General features: G+C 51.9%; 1 protein-coding gene across 12 annotated transcripts in view; it reads left to right on the top strand.

Annotated features, from left to right (window-relative positions):
• Positions 1-1,574: 1,574 nt before the first annotated feature.
• The window catches only part of RHBDF1 (rhomboid 5 homolog 1), a 207,345-nt gene continuing 199,278 nt past the window's right edge, over positions 1,575-9,641 (top strand). For 3 of the 12 annotated variants that reach the window (XM_090024283.1, XM_090024276.1, XM_090024281.1), the window contains exon 1: positions 1,585-4,741. The gene's annotated coding sequence lies outside the window, so the exon portion shown is untranslated. Of the gene's footprint in view, positions 4,742-6,713; positions 6,969-9,641 lie in introns of all 12 variants that reach the window. The other 9 variants (XM_090024278.1, XM_090024279.1, XM_090024280.1 and 6 more) reach the window with 8 other exon arrangements.

The raw sequence follows: 9,641 nt of genomic DNA, 5'->3' as shown, positions 1-9,641 counted from the left end.
CCTAATTAGTTGCTTTGGCAACTCACAGCTGTGCTGCCCTATTGAGTGGCAGCTAAGCCTGTATCACCATTATCAGTAGCAGGTTCCTTAGTGCCGTGCTACACACCATTATCTAGTAGCAGGCACCCTGGTGCCCTGCTACATCAGTGCTTGAGGCTTCTTGAGCCAGAGTACACCCTGTTCCCATGTGGTCTCAGGTCACAGGTACCCCATGTCGTACCTGCACCTTGGGTTGGCTAACACCTGGCCACATATTGTAGCATCCTGCAGACCATTTCTTCAAGCCTATGAAACATTCATGGCTCTGCCAATTCCCCACTGGGATGCTTTAGGACCACAGCTACTTGGTCGAGATAAGCGGGATTAGGGAGCTCCTGAGTGGGATATTCCCCTCTGTGGGTCCTAGCCCTCTCCCAGCCCAGTGTGCTTTTGTGGGAGTTGTCATGGGTGCTGGTGAGCAGGGTTGGGTCTGGGCCTCTTGGCCTGTCAACTGTCACTCCCAAGCTGCTACCTGGATCATTTTTTGGTGCTGTCTGGGTATCCTCAGCTTTTCCAGAGTCCTGTGCCCCAGGGAGAGCCTCCAACTTCCTGCCGGCACTTGGCTGCATGCCTAGGTCCTCCCTGGATGCTCCAGCAGTGGGATGGGCAGGTGCTACCTCTCTGGGTGTGCTCCCTTGGCAGGGACATGCTGGCTCCTTCCTGGCTGCAGGGAAAGCATCCAGCTCCACTGCTGGTGCTCCCTTGTCCCTCTCCTGCAGTTCAGCTCCTGGACTCCTTTTTCACCCAGAGCTTTCAGGCACTGGACCAACTGGCAGGGCTTCTTCTGGTGGCATAGCTAGCCACGTTGCCTGCAAACTGGCCAGCTGGATGCTGGCACTGTGGTGAGTGGAGCATGAGCCTGCCTCAAATGTGGTGCCCATGAGGGCTTCTCTGCAACTGATGCTTCTGTACACCCCACTGGTTCCCTGCCCCCCTTGAAGCAAGTCATTCATAGAATCCAAACAACTATGTGTGTCCTCTGTGGCTCCAGACTGGAGAAAATAGTGAGGACCACACTATACAAAAAGAATGGACAGGGGGCTGAGGAACACCAGAGGTCCTGCTATTCCTTTGGGTCAAATACAGGAGCTAGATCTGCAAACTGGCAACTGGGGTAGAGTCCAAAACAGTCTGCTTTGTGAAGTATTTTGCAGGTCACCTACTATGATGCTGGAGGATGTACATGCCACCCAACATGCACCTGGGAACTGCTGTGTCTGTCTCTTGCTCTTACCACCACTTTCATTTTATTTTTCAGGGTCATTGGGCCTTCTTTTGTAGCTTAGACCTGTTCTTGCTACCTATATACTTGAAGAAGGACTTTTTGTTATCCTTAATCCCAGAAGCTGGGAGTTGCTAGGGGAAAAAGTTAGGAGAACCAGAAAGCTACCTGACCCCCTCCATATTTATTTTTATCTGCTACAGCAGTGGGGAGGGGACAAATTCAAGGCAAAATTCCAAATATTACACTCTATACCTAGAAAATTATAACAAATGTATATATTTTCCATTTATAGAATCTAATTATTGGGGGCAATCTTCTATTCAAATAAGTATAGTATTGTAATTTATTTGGTAGAAACAGCACAGTAGAGCATAATGGTACCTCATTTGCATTGTCTGCACTACAAGAAATAAACCTGGACTTCTGGTTCGGAAAGCCTGAGCTCCATCACTAGAAATGAGGGATAACACATTGTGGTCATAGTACCTTCTCAGGATACTCACCCATTATGACTTGATGGTATAAACTAAAGAATTCTCTCCCAAAGAAGGAAAAACCAGCTTAGCCATCAGGGCCATCTCTAATAGTCCAGAATAATTAGTTATGGTCTGTAGCAGAGCCTCAAGGGCTTAACAGAGGACTCCTCCAACCCCAGTACCCCAACCACAGTCCTCCAGCATAAACAAAGTCTCCTACTGTTAAAGTGTCACAGCCAGGAGCAGCCCTCAGCACCTTCCTGGTTGACTTCCAGGAATCTCCTGTAATCTATTAGAAACAAAAATAAAGAAATAAGAGCAGAAGTTTCCCTTGCCTCTTCTGCTCCCTAGTATAATTACCCCCACCCCTTGCCACTTCTTGCATCTGTTTGGGCTCTCCACCATGCATTTCCAACATATCAGCACAAGCTTCTGGTCTCCAGCTGCAGTTTGCCTGTCTTGTATTAATGCAAAACACCTGGGATGAACTGAAATCAGGTGTTTCCTCTGCTGAAGGTATAAATTACCTGGGTTGACTTAGCCTAGCCTTAGTGTTCCCAAATAGGGTTTTTCCCTCCTAGGGACTCTGTTTCCCAGGGGGAACTTCAAAGGGGCAGGACTGCAGTTGTGCTTTCCTAGAGCTTCCCTGTAGCCAGGGAAGTGACAGTTTACATCTCAGCTTGGTAGAGCTCTGAAGATAAGGATTTTGTTCTCCTCAGGCTCCCAGACTTGTTGTGGGGCTTCCTAGCTTTGCTGCCTTGGGACAGGCTCTCCACAGCTGCCCTGTTTCAGCTGCTCCTGTGGCTTGTCCCCTCACTGGTGAGGCAGCTTGTCTTACAGATGCTGAAGGGAAGGGGGCAAGCATGGATTTTCTTCCTCTCACTCCCTCTGCTCTTCTACACGCTTGTTAACATGAAGCTGAATACATATTTATAACGTCTATATGGGCTTAAGCCACTACAGGAGGATGAGTGTTATGTTGGAAACCCCAGTTCTATACAAGAGGATGTGAAGTAAAATGTCTAACTTTGGATCTGTTATATCATTGGTCTAGGTTTTTTTTCTCACCTCTACTGGGAGTGACCCTGTCCTAGGTTTGTTGCCTATTAGAAAAAAGCATGACTGACACCTACCTTTCCTAAGATCAGGGAATGAGGCCTCTCAGAACAAAGGTTGAAGCACATCAAACTGAGTCAGAACAGTTCTAGTAAGATCCTAGTATTAGAAGTCTCACATAATTCACTTGTATTTCACTTGCACCTCAGTGGGTGCATCTAATCAGTAAACATATCAGCATCTACCATGGGTATCTAGTGCCCCTTGAATCCCCGCCCCCAGACACCAGTCAGTGACCAGGGGAGAGGGATGGGGGTCCTCCAGCAGCCAATCCCACTGACTGGGGGGATCCCTCGTGGCTGATCTCTCACCATAAAAGTGGCTGCACCGCTTCTGGAACTCCCACACCCACTACATGTGCCCCTATTGGGGCATGCAAAACTAATAAACCCCACAGCAAGGTAGTACTTGTAAACTAAAAAGTACTTCCCTGCTGCAGAGTTTTTTCATGTGCAGTAGCATACATGCAGCTGCTGAGCTGAGTGGCTATAGCATGAGGGTGCTTCAGTTCAGGAGCTGCCTGCTGGTTAGTCCCACACTGAAGTACCCTCGTGCCCCAGCCAGCTCCTCTGCAGCACCTGAGCCTGGTCAGAGCAGCCCTGAGCTGGCAGGCTGACCCTTGGTGCCCCCTACCAGCTGGGGCTGCTCTGACTTGGCTCCATGTGCTGCATTTGAATAAAGTTCAGGGCTGATTGCTCCTAGGTTCTCAGGGCTGCTCTGACTGGGCTTAGTGAGCTGGACAGGGGTTAGCTAGGGCACAAGGGTGCTTCAGTGTGGGGCTAGCCAATAGGTATGTCACTACTGCACTTGAAAAAAACTCCACAGCAGGGTAGTACTTTTTTACAGTTTACAAGTACTACCCTGGCCTGGAGTTTATTCATGTGTGCCCCATGCAACTTCACCTAGGTCACTGAATTGGGGTGCATATGGTGCTAGGTAAATCTGAGGGACTAGGATGGTTTAATAGTGTGCAGGGGCAAAAGAGGATAAAAGTGTCTCCAGAAGTGATTCTCAACCAGGGAGCCACAGCACCCTGGGGTGCCTTGAGATCCTTTCAAGGGTGCCTAGGATGCCACTCAGCGTTAGTGCTGAGGTGTGCAACCATGGTTTGCAAGATAAACCAAATAGGGATCCATAGTGTCAAAAACCTTCTAACTTGTGGGCTTTCTGAGTTCTTTGTAGAAGAACTTTTTTTTTTCTGTAGCTAAGTGAGTGAAAGCTAAGAGCTGCCATTTTCCAAGAGGGTAGAGGGGAGGGCTGGAGTCTGAACCACTGGTCTAGCACATAGCAGGGCTCACTTACACCTGAAAGGCACTCCGGGGTAAATCGGAACATAAATTCCAAGTGAACTACAAACTTTGCCGTTAGTCCATTTGCGGACGCGCCTCCTGGAAGACGAGCGCGTCCTCCTGGGTCAGCACCCTGCGGGCTAATGATGAGCAGAAGCAATCGGCCTCGGAAGGGCCGCAACTTGGGCTGCCTCTCCCCAGGCTGCAGCGTAAGAGCCGCTTCCGCTCTCCTCAGGGTGGCAGATGAATCCGAGAAGCATTCCTGAGCCATGACTCAGAGCAGACAGAGCTGCCGGCGGGGAGCGCGCCGGCCCATCAGGATGCGTCCCGGCGCCCGCAGCCCCTCCGCTGGACGCCCGCGGCCGAGCTCGCCCCGGATCGCGGCGCGGATTTGCATCCTCCCGCTGTGAATGGCATTCCCGGCCGGCCGGCCCCTGGCACGGGGGAGGAGTTTGCGCTCCCTGCTCTGGGCGAACTTGGAAGCGGTGGCCCCCTAGCCGGATCCGGGCGGGCCGATCGCCGGCCTCACCGCTCGCTGCGGCGCCGGGCCGGGCCGGGCCCGCGCCGAGCTCTGGGGGACGCCCGCCGGCCGCGCGGTAAGTTTCGCGTCTCGTTGCGGAGGCCGGGCGGGGCCGCGCCCCGGAGCAGGCAGGCAGAGGCCGGGGGAGGCGGCGCGGCTGGGGCAAACGGAGCCCTCGCCTGGGGAAGGGGAGGAAATGCAGCCCTTGCCGGCGGCTGGGCCCGGGCGGGGCGGCGGCACCGTCACTCGCCCGGACAGCGCTGGAGCAGGGCTGCAGGGGGTCCGGTACTCGCACGCGCCTGCAGGGCTCTGCTGTCCCGAGGGGCCGCCGCTCTGGCTGGGGTTCGGCGCGCCGGCCCCGGCCCCGGCCCCGGCCCGGGCCACGCGTGCGTTACCAGCGGGGCCCGGGCTGCAGTGTCCCGGGGCTCTGCAGCCCCCTGCCGGCAAGCGAGGGCGCAGGCTGCGACGCAGCCAGGGCGGGCTCTGGTATGCCCTGCCTTCTGGCGCGGCTGGCTCCTGTCAGCCTGACTCGGGTGCAGACCCAAGAGCCCGCGGCTGCTTCATCCGGTTGCTGGAGCTGCTTGGGGTCAGCAGGGGCAGGCAGCTGGATGCGATTTCTTAGGACTTAGAGGACCTCGTTTAGGTGGGTCCCTCCTGACTCGCTCACTTGGTCAGTGTGTAGTCTGACCAAGTGGGCACATTAAATAGGCCAGGCCTGGTCAGTGTGGGGCTGAAAGATGGGAGGACAGTGAGACTGCCCTGGCAGAGTCGGTTGGCTTAGGCTGGTTTAGGTTCAAGAGTGTTAGTCTGTAATCTCAAAGGGTGGGATTTCTGTAAGGCAGAAAGAACCCTTCTGTAAGGCTAAACCCTTACTGGTACTACAGGGCAAGAGGGCAGCTGAGCCTTTATAACCTAAACTCAGGCAGAGAGAGGTAGTCATGAGTGTTAGTAAGAAGTCAGGGCAGGGTGGCACCTTAGAGACTAACTAATTCAGAGAGGCATAAACTTTCTAGGACTGGGATCATGTGTACTTGGACTGGCTTCTGAGCCCCTGGGAGGTGTATTATCTGGAAACTTGAGCCTGGAAGTTAAGTGCCTGATGCTTGCTGCCGGCTGCTAGTCTCACTACATTTCATAATGGATCCTGGGTATGATTCTACTGGAAATGTAGGTCGTTAAAAAAACAAATTTATTGCAAAAAGCATTGACTGGAGCAGACAAGAAGATGCTGGGGAAGTGAATTCAGGGGCTACAGGTAGAAACAGATGTCACCTGACATCTCATTTGTGCTGCCATAAAAATGTTTATGGCTGCACAATTTGTGAGCAAATAGACATTGCTATTCTTTGTCATGCCACATTGGTGAAAAATCATTGGCATGACAACAAACTGCTGCTTTGTGGCAGATGTTAGCTATATGGCAGGGCAGCTATATGGCTATATTAGCTATATTGCAGGGCAGTACAGGCAGCCTGGGCTGCTTGCACTCTCCAGCCACCCAGGGCAGGTGCTCAAGAGGCTAGGCTAGAGCAGTGGCACTTATACATCTGGTCTTATAGACTGGATGAGTGGTGTGGGGCTGGGCTTTATCTGGGCTGCAGGGCTGAAGTTTGGCAGTGACAGCATTAATTCCAAATTTTCTTGCCACCAAATTTCTGGTCTTGTGTACCAGATGACACAGCTTTGTGCTCTGGGTCTGGCAGCAGAACGTATGTCTGCAGCATTAATTACTGGTGCTTCAGGAATTGCAGTAATGAACACTGCCACCACTTGCCACACTTCCAAATTCCGGGACCTGTGGGGAGCTCCACGAGTTGGATGACACCTCTGGGTTGGAAGAACACTTTTCTAGTGTGACCTTGTCTTGAGCAGGGGGTTAGAGTAGATGACCTCATGAGATTCCCTTCCAGCCCTACAACACCATGATTGTAACGCCTAGGGCTCAAGGGCCAAAACTTTCCAAATAGGCTTAACTCCCTGCATGTGCTGCATACCTATCTGAGTGACAAACTGGCTCTGAAAGTATGTTCTCCTCTTTCCTGTTGCAGAGTACATGCTATCTAAAAAGAGCCTCTCAGCCTCTTCTTGCTTACTCCATAAGGGTGCAAAGGGTGTGCATTTGTCTGTCTGCTGTACAGGGCAGCTAAGGATTTCCTGAAAGTGGTGGGGATTCCTACATCAGGGCTGTCCAACTTCTAAGTGGCCAGGAGCCATGTGCCCTACAGACTATACCAACAGGGGCTGCATACCTGTGGGTGATACCAGAGTGAGCCATGCCTCCCGCGTCACAGGCTGAACACCAGGTGAGCGCCCTCCATTGCATCACATAGTCCTCCTCCCTTTGCTGTGGTTCTTGCATTCCTACCCCCACCTCCCATCTGTTTGCGTGCCTGCCTGGCCCCAGCTACCCTCAGCTCCCTGCAATTCAATGCTCTCTTTTGCCTCTTGGTGTGGGAGCAGGAAATATAAGCCAGAGGGAGGGAGAGCCTGGAGAGTCTGGCTGATGTTGCAGCTGGAATGATGGGGGGACTGGCAGCCAGGCAGCCACAGCTTAAGTCCTTATGGTCCACATGTGACTCGTGGGCTGCCAGTTGGACAGCCTTACCCAAGATGTCACTGACGGCTATAGTTTGTGTAGTGGTAGGGTACTGGATGGAGCTACATTGCATTAGGAGCCCTCTGCCTTCTGGATTGGCATGAGAGTGTTGCTGTCCTCCTACTCTGTACCAAGTGGAAAGTGTGTCCAGCTGCAGATGGAGCCTAAGACCTTGGGTTGTATCTGGGGCTTGGGAAATGTGGAAGTTGCTTCCCAGTGCTGCCTGGCTGCTAGGATGGAGGGTCTGTAACACCCTAAGTCAAGACACCTCAAAGAACCTATAATATTCCCAGAATCACTGAACTAGATTTGAGAAAACTAGGGGTGCACAGATAGAGATTTTTGGGGCTGATACCGCTAGCCAATTTTTAAGGAGGCATGTCGGCTGATACGCATCTGATTTCCAACATGCAACTCTTCAGTTTTAAGAGCTGTATCCAGCTGGTAGGTCTGGTGAGGTGGAAGGGTTTTGGAGGCAGGAGGCAGATCAAGGTCCCTGCGGTAAGGGAGGGAATGGGGCAGGGCCAGGTGCTGACCAGCCAGGGCAGGAAGGGGTGCAGGACAGAGCCACAAGTGGTTTATCTGCAGGGCTGGGTGTGGGCGGGAGCATGTGACCCTCTGTTCTGTGTGGCACAGGGCAGGCTGCAGCTGTGGGCTGGAGCCAGGGCAGATGTGGGCTGGAGGTGCGGCTCACTGGGGGGACATGGGAAGGTGGGGTGGCCTATCTGGCACCTCTCACTGCTTATCTGGGAGGGCACGAGAGGGGTGTGTGGCCCCAGATTTGCCCAGCTGAGAAGAGCCCAGCCCGCTCCACCCTGCACAGATCTGGGGGCACATGCCCCATGACCTCCTGGACAAACAGTGGGAGCAGTGACAGGAGCTGCCAGATGAGCACTGGATGAGCCGCGTGCAGTGGTGAGAGCCGCCCTCCCCCTTTCCTGCACCCCCCAATGAGCTGCGCCTCTGTCCCATGCCTGCCCTTGTTGGGCAGCCCCAACCCCACACCCTCCCTCACTGCAGGACCTTGATCTTCCCTCTCTCCCCTCCTCTGCCCTCCCCCCCACACCAGACTTACCAGCAGCATGCTCTTCTTCTCACTGCCTATGTACTGTACTGCAGCTGCGCACAGGCACGGGCATTTATTGGACAGATTATTGGCTGCATTGGGCCAATTTTCTGATACAGAAAACTTTCTTTATATTGGTGCTGATCTGATATTGGGCCAATGTATCGGTGCACTGTTAGGGAAAATCTTATGCATTCACTAGTTCAGTCCTATGGCATGTGTAGAACAGCTTTTTGTAGGCTGCGAACAGGATCCTTAAGATCAGAGTATTTTCATACTGCTGTCACTTTTGGTGTTGTCACTTTTGGTGCAACCTACAAATGGTGCACGCAGATGTTTAGTGCAGTCAGTTGGATCCCCTAAATGGCATATTGATGACGATGGATCTGCAAGTCCTGATGATGAATTTTCACTAACCTGCCTGAGTCTGGTGAGGGCAAAATAGACTGTGTAGGGCATGTTGCAAAGCAGTGAGGGCAATCCTTTTTGGCAGGTATATCACAAATTAAGCCCTTTACCCTATCTGAGTGCTGCTTCTGTCCCTTTCCTGTGCCTGATCTGTTCTGCTTTCTGCCTCCTGCCATGTCCCTGTTCTGCTGTGTGCCACACACACAGGCTGCCAGTTGGTCAACTCTGTTTCAAAGTATAATTCCCTTTGATTTAACGTATCTGAACAGGAAGGCCTCTAGCCTTTCCATAAAAATGTGACTCCACAGCTTGGTGCTTGTCAGTGTTTGGAAGGTTCTGTGACATCCAGCCTGCAAATTTATCCTTCTATTACTGCTGGTTGTTTTTTCTATATCACCCTAAATAATTTCTCCTTCTTGGTGTTTACTGTATTCAGACTCTTGAAGGAAATAGCTAACTTTCCTTCCCTGCTGCAATAGCTATTCTTCCTATGTGCTAGCTGCAATATGTATACATAAATGATACTAGCATTCAGATGAAATCTTTATATTTATTACTATGGGCTGATAGTCTTTCTTTACATTATTTAAGATAGATTAGTACAGCTGTACAAATGGCTTTTTGCTAAGGCCAGATTGTGGAGACCAGAAGTGTTCCTAGTTTGAGCCCCTGTGCTGGCCACTGATTCTTGTGATACATTGCTTGGTGCTGGTGTGCATAGAGCTGAGCAGGGATGTCTACAGGGCAAGCAGGAAGTTGATTCCTTTCTTCCTGTTTTTGTCCCTATAGCTGCCAATTTCCTCTGGGAGGAAAGAAGTCCAAGGTTTGTGGTAAAGGAAAAAATATCTATATGCAAAGAACAAAGAAGGGAGCACACTGAGATACAGGGAGCTGAAGGTGTTTCTG

This window comes from Crocodylus siamensis, chromosome 12, assembly GCF_052110815.1.
Source record: "Crocodylus siamensis isolate JL-2025a chromosome 12, ASM5211081v1, whole genome shotgun sequence".
In the NCBI taxonomy this organism is placed as follows: domain Eukaryota; kingdom Metazoa; phylum Chordata; order Crocodylia; family Crocodylidae; genus Crocodylus; species Crocodylus siamensis.
The sequence above is the reverse complement of the archived record's forward strand: the minus strand, read 5'-3'. Positions and strand labels throughout refer to the sequence as shown.